Here is a 12,651-nt window from a genome sequence, read left to right as displayed (position 1 = left end):
TAGTCTGATTTTACCTGCAGGAGTTTGTGCACTGGCTATACGTTAACGCTACAGCTGTCATTTAATGTATTCTCATGCACACCTTAGTCATGCTATGACCGCAGCTCAACTAAATTTAATTGGACTGTTGTCTTTGTCCCAGTCTATATGTATGAGAGTCACATCGATTTAATTTTAACATCATGTCACCTTGGCTCACTGTATTAGGCAGAAATGGAGGAACAGGGTGTGTAAAAAAACAAAAAAACAAAAACAAAAACAGGGTGTGTAATATTCCGGCGGGCATAAAAGTGACATGCGGGGGCCTCCCCTGGGAAAATTTTGAATGAATAGACCTTAAATGCTTCATTGTAGTGCATTTTGGTATGTTAAATGTTATATTTTGATATGGAAAATACATTTAGAATTTGATTCAATATATTTTCTTTTCTGTCATTTTTGCTATTAATTCTATCAAGGTAACCTCATTTCTTGCATTGTGAATGTTAATTTTTATTTATTTTTATTTTCAGGTAATGACTTTGTGCGTTTGCCTTTTGGTGATGGTTTCTATGAACAACTACCTGTGCCTGTCTGACTTACCTCATTCAAATCTTCTCTGCACTTGCTTGTCTAAACCCCCTGTGGTTGGCACATTGCTCCTACTATCTGCACCCTTATACTATCACCTGTATGAGTTTCTACTATCCTATTACCTGGATGTAACCACCAAATGGATATCACCTTTATTCTTTATGAAATGTTGCATCTGCCAACTATAGCTAGGTCCCAAGGCCTTAGTACGTCTGTGTCACCGTCATACATATTTAAAGTGATGAGGGGGCAGGCTTGAATATAATTACAATGAAAATTCCATGTCAATACACAAACAACATTTTAACAGCTTAGAACATGTATTCAACCATGTACAAATGTGCAAAACTAGTTTAGAAATAAATAATTAAATCATGAAAATAATCAAATTTTGCTTTAACTATTCAAAAGATTAGTAATAACAACAGCTTAATATTACAAGACAATTAGCCATAGATTTAGATTTTACACTAGGTAAGTTTGAACGATCTAGACAAAAACAACAACTGAACACAACTTACCTTTATATGTTAAAACATTTATAATAAATTTAAGATATAATATTAACATATTTCAGACTTTTCAGTGACTAGAATTACAAATGAATTCAAAATTGATATAAGATGGAGATGACTAGGTATAAGAGTTATATTAGTCTATATTATCATTAGAGTCTGTTGTTCTGCTTGTTTAATACCATCTGTGTGGCTGCTGTATGTACAGCTCCACTGCATCATCAAAAAGAAATTCCTGCACTGGGATATGGCCATATGCCAACCTGATGAGCTGATCCAGTCTGACGATGCCCAAACGGTTGTCTTTACCCAGTTCTGGACACGCAGAATCAATTGACCAATGGTGTCATGTGTTAGTGGACTGAGTATAGAACCGGAAGTTGAACAGCCGCTCATTATTTAATTGATGATTCGCTTCATTTTTGTCAAAAATTGATGGATTTAGCCATGACAACATAAGACAAAATTATACTGATAATTAGCACGGCTTTGAGTAAGCCGTACGCCATTTTTTTGGTGCGCTTTTTGAAAATTAACCATGCAAATCACAGGTGTAAGGCTCACTGCCTGATTCACTGCCTCGGCTACGATAGAACCTGAAATTAGAAAGGTAATGTGAAAACTGCTACCAAGTTCCTTCCTACATGCAACTGCTTTTAACCACCACTTAACAAAAGAAACTGTCCACCATACTGTTTTATTGGTCCCAGATCTGTAGGTCGCTTATATTGAAATCTGATCCACTTAAGGATTTTCGCACAAGTCACATCCATTGCCCTTTACTGAAATTTAATGTTGCTGTTGAGTCATGGTATGGACTACAGTTGCTCTGAATGCTGCATCTGCACTGTTTGCTGCTCAGACATATCCTTTTCAATGTGTTTGCTCGAGCCCAATCCCTTTCCTCTATCCCTTACCTAATAACTACATTTCTCAGACTGATCCAGTTTCCTCATGTCTCGGTCAAATAAACGAGGAGATCAAGTTATGATGAAGCATGAGTACTCCTTCAAAATATACATCTATGATTTACATAGATGCATGACAGAAACCTAAAACTAAAAAACAGTAGGTCCCAGGCTCTGATGTTTTAGGAGACAGATCTGAGGACTGTCACTGCACCTGCCTATGTATATAACACATGATAGGAACCTGTGGAACATGGTGGAACTGCTCATGTCTGTGTGGGAGCAGGCTGCTCATCTCCACAGTAACAATAAACACCACCCAGGTTAAGCCAAAAGGAAATGAGAAACGCCCTCTTGCAACTCCAAAAGCCAACATGACAAATTCCTTCCATCCCCCTCCCCCAGCACAACCACCAGACAGTCAGTCTGTTCCCACTGTCACACCACCTCTTCAGTTATCATCTACAGTACATGGCTTTACTTCCTGAGCTATTTTCTTCTTAAGTGGAAGAATAAGCCTTAACTTAGAATAAACAGTATATGATTAATACAATGCAAAACATGTATATGCTGTGATTTTTGTCTATATTTCTTCCTCTGGGCTGACAGGAACGAGTGCTACGTACTGGAACAGTGATGTTTCCACTGCACTGACACATGCATACTCTGGCCAACTATGACACGAGCCATGGATGATCAAAGTTATGTTATTAATGTACTGAATCCAATAACTGCGTTTCTGAAAGACTTTTTCCTTTCTGTAGACGAAATAATTCCTTTAAACTGACCTTGCTTTTCTTTTTCCTTTTCAGTATTTTTCTCCTACTCTCCTGCAAGCAATGTGCACATTTTGCTTTTGTATTAGGCAGTAAAAAGTTGTTGCATGATGTGTTTAAATTAACTTGCCTGACTTGACATTGCTTATTCTGTGATGAAACAACACAATAACAATGCTGAAATGATATATTATGCAGCCCTTCTCCAGAGGTTGGGTGAAATACAACTGTGGTTTCTGGATGCATCTCCTCAGAAGTTGTGGCATCAAGTACAAGAATATTTCTCAAACCCTCAAGGTCAGGCACAAACCGCTGCATTAAAATGATGTTTGGGTACGAGGCTCCTTATAGTCCCACAGCAAATAGCTGGGTATTTGAGAAACACATTGGGTAAATGGACAAAATATATGCTCAATATTCACATTTCCTTTGTCTTCCATCCAAAAGCAAGTAAAAGCCCCCAGTTACCATCTGCTACATGAATTAGGCTTACAGCTGGTAATTTATAACATAATTTTGCCACATTTGTATTACAGAAAAGAAGATCACCCTGCAGTCACTTTGTTTACACTCTGTCATTCATAAAACTAGCAATCATGGGTAACAGATGGTTTATAAAGGTGGTGGTTTTTCGATGTTTGTTACAAAAAAGAAAAGAAACACATCAAATGAGGTAAAGCCAGCATCCTTTCAGAAAGAGGAACTGGAAATTGAGGTGGTAAAGGGGTGCCTCGGGTTATCAACATGTATGTTTCCCAGGTCACTGCTCACCTGATGGAGTTCAAGTCCACACACATGTTCTGAGGAGGAAAAAGATCTGCACCTGAACAATGCTGACGTGACATGTGGTTAATGGGGCCATCTATACCACAGTAATCGGAGAAGCCAGCTATATATAGAACGGAAATAGGATTGTTTGTCCTGATTGCCTCTGGCAGGGAAGCATTTCAGATGCTCTGGCGGCTGGTGAGTTACAACCTGCTTTGTCCTCTGATAGGTGGCAGACAATAGAAAGTGCACCCCTGCGCTCAGATCAACTTCACCATTTCCCCAGTAAACAACTATTTCCCACCCTATCTGTTCATCTCTTTTCTGTTGAGAAGCCATGACAACCTTTCATTAACTGATTCTACATGACTGATTACTCGCCACACCGTTGTCATAGTAACACACAAATTCTCACCATGGGCTGACCTTCAGGTCGGTGTGGTGATCCGATTTTTTCAAAATCCTCCTGTGAACTCCATAATTATCCATTCTTCTGTGGCTCGTTCACCGAGTACAGGAAGCAAACTCAGTCTGGAGTTCAAGTGGTCCATGAAACAATGGGAAGTTAACTAACAAGGCCTCAAAGAAGGAAGTGGAGGGAGTAGGTGTGGAGGACGGTAGATTCTTAAAGTTGGCCATTGTGAACAAGGGTTGTTATTCACACTAACACGACTAAAGGAAGAGAAACAAAAGTGCAGGCATTTTTAAGTATGTTTCATGCTTTGGCTCAGGTGTTTCCTGGTCAGCCTCTCTAGCTCAATGTTTAGACGAGAAGCAAAAGGAAAAAAATGATAAACAACAGAGTAAACGTGATCTCCAACCTTTCAGCGTAGTCCTACAGACATCAATGGACACACAAAGATGTACTTGAACTTTTCAGCCACATCCACATTCAGTGCACACTTTTTTATGCCAGTGAGTTTGAAATAAATAAATCCAAGTTACATCTCATGTCATAATACTTACTCAACTGTGGGTCTGTGCTCCTTCATCTCAGGCCCTGGCTAGTTCATTTAATTGAGAAGGACTATCCATGTAGCCATATGGATCAGCATGAAATTAAAAAGGATAACAGGCTTGATCTACTCATAAGACTTGCCATGGGAAAAACACTGTCATTTAGGAAGGACTGATTCTCCCTTTGAAACCACTCGTCCTTGATCATTTCTAATAAGACTGATGAATCAGGTCAGACTTGAGCCTATACGCTGTCTCGACAGTGACAACATGAGAAACCTGAGTTAAGTTGATCTTGAAATGTCAAGGCACGATTTAGAGGGTAATCATGATTCTGACTTTACAGTTACACCCCAGGCTCTTCAAACCAAGTAAACCTGAAGCTAAAATTAGAATTATACGAGACACTGCCAAATAATTTTCACCCGGGATCACATCGATATAATCGAAACTGGGTTAGCCATAAACTTAGACATAATTTATTTTAATTTAGTCTGACGGATCAATTTGCAACGGATTTATGTGTGATTTAACATGTATGATGAGTCTCAATGCAAAGTCACTTTCTTCACTCCCACACTTTTCATTTCATGGACACTTTGAACTCTCTCAACATTTCCATCTACAACACTAATGGTCCTCTAAAACCAGCTCTGAATGACAATAATCTTTTTTTTTTTTTAATCGGAGTTTTGGTTATTAACTACTGCTACTGCAGCTGATTCAATTTATTGCTCTGTCACTGATTTCTATACAGCTGGAGTAAAAAAATAAATAAAGCAGGGCCATTGTTTCCTAGACTTGATTCGACATTTGCCTCCCAGGGCGCCTGGTATTTGATTAAGGGTAAAACATTAACAAGGAGTGTTTAAAGTCTACAGGAAGTTACTGCAAACACTTGAAAGATTCTCCTCATCCTCGATTTGTAGGTCAAACAGTTACATTACTTTATACAGGGTTCCTACGGGGTTCTACAAGTTAAATTTAAGACTTTTTAAGACCTATTTAAGACTACTAAGAAGAAAATTTAATGCCCATTTCACAGCCTATTTCATGGTCATACTGGCAAAAATTCATAACTCCTAGAATGTAAGAAAATGCACTATTTATCTACTCCAATGGCTTGATTCCCACACCATTCCGAGTCATTTCTCACCGGGGCTGCAAAGTTAGCAATAATTGGTTCCTAATTTCAGTATAAATTGTCGGATTGGAATGGGTGGAACTGATTCAACTAATGTTACTTTCTTTGCAGCTTGGACATTTAATGGACATATTTAAACACAATACAGTGATCAAGTTTATGGCAACATAACTTAAGACCTACCATATCAAATTTAACACCTTTTAAAGAGTTTTTTAAGGTATTAAATACAAATTTGTAAATTTAAGACTTTTGAAGACCCCGCGGGAACCCTGTTTATAAGGATCTTAGCAGGATAGAGACGAAGTGAATGAATATGGACTGAGTTTAGTGGGTGAGAAAAAGGCTTTACACTGGTATTCAGCCAGTGCTCAGAGCGGTAGATAAAATGCCATCATCCACTAGTCAGTGTCAGGGGGCAGCTTTATTCTTAGCCTCTCTTTAACTACACTTAGTGAATGATTAAAATAGCTTTAGTGTTAAACTGTTGATTAGAAACTCATCAGCTAAGAAACAAAGCTGTCTACATCTGTAACCAAGCTGCCTATGTCTAAACTATAAATACATGTGGAACCAGAACTAGTCTACTGCAGCACATACTCCATAAAAACAGTTCTATTCTCCATTTAAATGTCCAGATATTACACTCCTGATTTGGAAAACGTTAGAGTATACGCTCCACTACCCGGTGATGCAGAACACTGACCTATATATTATTAATCACACATTCATATTTACATAATGAAATCATTCAAGTTAGCTTTGTTGTGTAGTTATCTACTGAAATAACAAACAAGTCTGGGCCTTTTTTTACTTTACTACTGTAACTGAACCTTCTTTGACCAACCCTGTTCTTTCATCCTGGCCGCTCTGAGGGCATGTCCAGACAACAGATCCATAGTGCAACCTCCACCAAGTTACCTGTTAACTGAGTAATCCTGCTCAGTACATGAGAACAGGCCATACTTAAAGTGTAAAAAAGCCATGTTACTATTTGTAAATCTTGCTATAATCATTGCTGATTGGATCTTTTTTTTTTTTTGCAGATATAACTTCAACTTCTTTACCTAAGTTGCTTTAGTTACATAAACAATTTTCAGCTTCTACTACATTTGTCAGGACAGGAAACCAGTAAATCAAGATTTATCCAAGAGTCTTACGCCCAGTTATGATGTCCCAGACTCTGGTGTACCTCTATGACAAAGCCTACAAGGGTTAAGAGCTGTTCCAGTCTGAGGTCTCTCTGGTTGCCATTTAAGTTCACTTTCAGCAGACAGAATGCAGAGGTAGAAACCCTAGGTAAGTGAGATAGATGACATGCAACAAATGCCAGAGTTATGATTAAATTAAAGCTGCAGTAAGATTGCAATGTGCCTCTAGTACTGTCAAGTGGACTCAAGAAAACCCAGAAGGTCCTTAAATGAAGATTCTTCACAGATAAGCACCACTTACATGGTAGGAGAGAGATACTCCAAGGAATTGAACTACATATTAACACTAAAATGCCCTCACAAATACGTAAGTCATACACTGTCTGAAGCTCTTTAACTCTCCTACATTAGAACTAGGCTCATCTGTCTCCACTCGCTGCTCGATATAGACACAGAAACCAAATGAAGTGACAAGTGAATCAGCTTTTCAGATCTCTTTAAATTAGTTGTGTTCCATTTGCTGTGACACAATGGTAATTTGTGTGGCTTTTGCAATGAGAGCTGCTAAAATAAACAAGACTCAGTCACAATAAATGCTCATTCTACTAAATGAACAGAGCCGGTATCCAGAAAATGACTCACCTCTAAGCAGATACTACATACAGAGTTAAAACTATCCCAACTTTTTCCACCAGTGCTGCATTTCAGTGGGTTATGGTTGAGGCGCTCTTCACCTCTGCATCTCCCCCTGTCTCTGCCTCTGTCTCCATCTCTGGGGCTTTTAAAAACGCTTGACAAAAATGTAAATCAGTAACAGCTGTTACAAGGTACTTCCAAACACACACGTGCTTTAGATACACACAGGCAAGCATGAGCGCACATATGCACGTGTACATTTGATGGAAACACACACACACACACATAGTATTTAAACCCATAGCAGAAGATCCTCTATTTCTGCTTTGATAGATTGATAATTAGGAAGTAAAACAAAGGTCTCATACTAGGAGACTGGTCAACATCTTGACTGTAAGTGAAATTAAATTCAAAATGCATAGCTGTCATTCTGTAATCATATAATAGTTGACCTGCAGGGAAATGGGGTAATTAAATTGTAACGCAAGCATGAGCCTTAAAGAAACGAGCTAATACAATTACACAATGCCACACACTCACACCAGGTAATGTGTATGATCCTTGGACCCAACACTGGTAACAGCTTTTCTTTCTTGATGAGTATTTAGGATGTAGAAATTATGAAACCAAGGCCAAATATAAAGCAACATAAACATCCACACTCTGCAGTTATAATTCCATCTTCCCTTCTCCAAACAGCTATGATATTTGTTGCATTAATATCATTACCAAAGGTCACTAGGCTAGTGAGTTTATTTGAGTCTGTTTATAGTGATACTTTGGCACTAAGCTGTTTGGTTTTAGTCCACTCTAACATGCTGAGTTTGTGCAACTGTTTTACCTGTCATTTGTGCATGGCTTCTGAATGCCAACATTATTTTATATACACATTTTTGATACATTACAAAAATCCCGCTGGAAAAAGTAGGTCACATTGATGTAATTAATAGATTCATAATAAAAAATAATAATGATGAAATGTAGATTCTTGTTTACTTCATCTAAATATTTCCAAAGTCCTGTGATAATATCATCTCAAATTGATCCAAAAATGCAGAGTTTGTAGTCCAATATCAACAAAAAGTCATCACACACAACCGAAGCTTCCAGAAACCAGAGATAATTAGAAGAAGACAAGTTATGGTTTGGTTGTATCTTGCCTACATTTTATAATAGAATATAAAATTATGATTCAGATCATGGATTATGATTCTACCTCAGAAGCTTGTCAGATGATCTCCTGTCCAGATTGCCCAGCTATCCTACAAATATCAATTAATGTTTAACTGAAGTCTCATTTATGATATCTTATCTGTGAATAGTTTCATTTTGTGGGACAACAAAGAAAATAAGCGTAACCACGTTTATTTCATTGTGCCCCCTACAGCTAATATGAAACACAAAACTCTTTATTCATCTTCCAAGAGCTCCAGGAGAGTTGAACTGTTTCTGTTATTAAAACGTTATTTCACAACATGCCCCAAAACCAACTCAATAATTTTGCCTCGTCCATAAAATCTAATCCCAAAATCCTTATAATACCCATTATGTATGTGCTTAAATATAACCCACTTAGGAAATCATTTCTTTGAGAGTTCCCATGAATCAGCAGGGAGATCACCTCACCAAAGCTGTTGAATTCTTGCCAAAACCACATATCTACTGTCATCTGCTGTCACTGCAATTGATTTGTGCGCCGAGGCCCTCCAGGTTTCTCATGAGAGTTTTTGACCTGCATGTGTTACATACTAGGGGTTCATTTGGAAGTGTTAAGATGAGGGATGTTAACATACATACGGCCAAAATCGGCCTGCGGGATGAATTTGTACAATGCAAAAATGACAGCCCAGTTCAATCTCAAGCAGGTCAGACCAGTAAAATACTATTATAATGACCTATAAATAATGAAAGCTCCAAATTTTCCTCTTTGTTTTAGTGTAAAAAAGTAAAATTACATGAAAATGTTTACATTTACCAACTATCTCTTCACAAAAAATGTGAATAACCTGATTAAATATGACCAATTTGAAGTGTCTTAGGAGAATTAAGTGTAATTTTAACAATATTATGTCTGTTACTAAATATTTTGTGTCTTTGTAGATCCACTGCGATGTGTACATTGTAATGCACATATGTAAATGATAAGCTGAAGCATAATATTGTTAAAATTGTACTTATTTTGTTAAGACATTTCAAGTTGTTCATGATTGTTCATGTTATTCACTCATTTTTGAAGGATACTTTGTAGACGTAAACATTTTCATCATGTAATTTCACTTTTTTCACAGTTATTATTTATTGGTCCAGCCCACTCGAGATCCAATTGGGCTGTATGGGGCCCCTGAACTAAGAATGAGTTTGACACCCCTGTATTAAACTAATTTAGATTCAGGATTCACAAATAATTTTTAAAACTGTAGCTCTGGAAATGCTTCGCCACAAAATCATAATCATTATCACTGACAACGACTCAGTATGTGCTGTCTGTCAGGTCACTGGCTCTAATAACTTTGCCCTCCCGGCCATGACAATGAGACCCCAATGCCAGCATCTGTTACTGGCCAACTGGCTGAGGACCATGGGAACCAGGCTCTGTGGATACTGGGAGGCAGCCTCTTGTAACACTTCGAGTAAGACAAGAGCTCTGTAGTGCAAATATCTCATAATGCTGCAGTCCGTAGATAATTGAAGTTGTTGTAGCCTTGAAACAAAAGCATGCAAATCAGCAGTAATGGTTTCATGATCAGCGTGACATTGCCTAAAATTAAGTTGGAAAGTTAGTTTTCAGATATCATCCAGCATGACTGTGAGCAGCAAATCCTGTTACACCTGTTGACTTTAAAGTAAAAATCTGTGTATATTTGTGAGAATGCCCTTGAAGCTTAGACAGAGCCAAGTAACCCAACACAGGAAACGGCAACTGTTGCGGCAGGTTCATTCATGAAAGCCCAGAGGTTGTGAAGTTATGCAGACTTCAACACAACACTTCTCAGCACACTAAATGGATGACTTCATCTACTCAAAATGATCAAAGCTGCATCCTGACATTTATAAGCTATTCTTCAGGAGGAGGCAAAAGAACATTTATATCAAAGCACCTGGCAGGGTTACAAGGGGAATCCTCAAGTGAAAATATGCTGAAAACAGCAAATGTCATCTGGTCAAACTTCAATGACTCAATCTGCTGTATGTGGGCGAGCTAGATTACAGTCCTTTAGCCTTAAGCATACTCCTTTATCTGGGTTGGGCTCTGGGTTCAAAACCACCACATCCAATCACAAAATACAGACTAACATACGCATCAAACAGGACCACACACTTATAAGCCAAGAAATAAACTCAGAAAAAGTCTTCAGGAAGAATACGACATGAATAGTAAGTAAGTTGGCATATTTTGCAATAGGAAGCTGGTCATGGGCAGAAAACATAATTATAGGTTAGAATGAACTTTTATAGTAAAAGTTAATATAGCTACAATGAAAAATTGATATTTTCTTTCAACATACCAGATGGTTAGTTAAAAAAGTTAGACCAGTAAAAAAATAAAAAAAATAAATTTCATTTTGAAGAAAAAAAAAACGTACAACGCACGCGCAGTTGGGTTTGGCATTTTTACGTATTAACAAACTTTATGCTTTTTTTTTTTTTTTTCTCCTATACAAATGGACAGCGTCTAATAAAATGACTCAACACACAAGTAAACTACTAATACTGGCTGGTGTTTAGTTTATTTAGTGTGGGATTTGTGTATTAGCTGTTAGGTTAGTAGCACCAGTACAAAACAAACCAGACGTTACGTTGCGTTCACGTCACCTGAAGGAAATCAGTTTGATTAAGCGGTTAACGTAAGCTAACCTAGCAAAAAATAGAAGTAACGTTAACTTTGTATTAAAAGAGAAAGAGACACAGAAAATAACCCCGACTCAAAGGGTGAGTAGATAAAAGTGGTTAAAGTGGGATTAAAGTAAGTCGGTGCTGTCAGTGAAGGCTGCTAAAGGGGCATGTCCCGACATTCCTCCAGGAAAATGCCACTAAAACTCAGACTGCACTCAAACACTTCTCCGCACTTTACTGAACTGGACAAACGAAGACCAACACAAACTCCACTTTTAACAATATTTAAGTCTTACCTGATAAATGTCATGGATATAAAAGTACCCAAAAAAGTTTTTTCCCCCTCAGTCCTCTAGCTATCTCCACACGAACTCATTCCCCACTTCATCCACCACACCAAGGTAGGCTCCGGGACACGGCTCCTCCCCCTGCCCGCATGAGGTCATCTGTAGAGGAGGTACACACATACACACACACAAACACACACACACACACACACACACACACACACACCGCCTTCCTCCTCCTCCTCCTCCTCCTCACTTCATTGTGCATGCCTCATGGACATGACAGGATGCAAAATACATGCATTAGTACAACTGTAAACTACACTGTCCCACTTTAACACAATGATCAGGACTGGACCAGACTATAGAGCAGGGCTTCCAAACAGGAGGCCCGGGGGCCAAAGCCGGTCCACCAAAGGGTCCAATCCAATTAGTGACATGCAAAAATTACACAGAAGACATTAACAATTAACCCTTTCATGCATGAATTATGAGAACCTTAATCAAGATTTTTTTTTCTCCCTGTGTTTTTATTCCTCTGTAGGCATGAAAAAAAAAAGTGATTTAATCTTTTTAAATGAACCTATTTTTCATGGAGTTACAAAAATGTCCACTCAGCTGGACATCATGTGTTTAATTTTAGAAGCAAAGAAACATGTATTTACTGATATACTGTGTGAAAACTATGAGATAAAAACATTTTTATTGCTGCTAATCTGATGTTTTCTCACATTTTAACAATGATAATAATAATAATAATAATAATAATAATAATAATAATAATACATTTTATTTGTATAGTGCTTTTCCTATAACTCAAAGAAACTTTACATGCAGCAGATAAATACAGAAACAGACATATCAAAACAGATAAAAACAGGTGCAAAAGGCAGGTATACAAATATAAAACAGGTAAGCATTAAACATTAAGATTAAACATTAAAAGCAATTTTAAATAAATGAGTTTTTAAAAGGGATTTGAAGATGTTGGGGTCGGAGCAGCGTCTTGGTGAGCAGTACCTGCATGGAGATAATATGCAAAAAAAACAAAACAAAGCATGCAACCTTTAAAAAAAAAAGTGTTAGTTACAGTTTAACAACA

The 12,651-nt window shown here is 37.7% G+C and overlaps 1 protein-coding gene across 2 annotated transcripts in view; it reads right to left on the bottom strand.

The window, feature by feature from the left end:
* Positions 1 to 11,671, bottom strand: part of tanc1b (tetratricopeptide repeat, ankyrin repeat and coiled-coil containing 1b) — a 121,413-nt gene extending 109,742 nt beyond the window's left edge. For both annotated transcript variants that reach the window (XM_030124466.1, XM_030124467.1), the window contains exon 1: positions 11,559 to 11,671. The gene's annotated coding sequence lies outside the window, so the exon portion shown is untranslated. The remainder of the gene's footprint in view (positions 1 to 11,558) is intronic.
* Positions 11,672 to 12,651: the final 980 nt, after the last annotated feature.

The sequence above is a fragment of the Sphaeramia orbicularis genome, chromosome 21, assembly GCF_902148855.1.
Source record: "Sphaeramia orbicularis chromosome 21, fSphaOr1.1, whole genome shotgun sequence".
Lineage (NCBI taxonomy): Eukaryota > Metazoa > Chordata > Actinopteri > Kurtiformes > Apogonidae > Sphaeramia > Sphaeramia orbicularis.
Note: the sequence above shows the minus strand (reverse complement) of the source record. Positions and strands in the feature narration are given on the sequence as shown.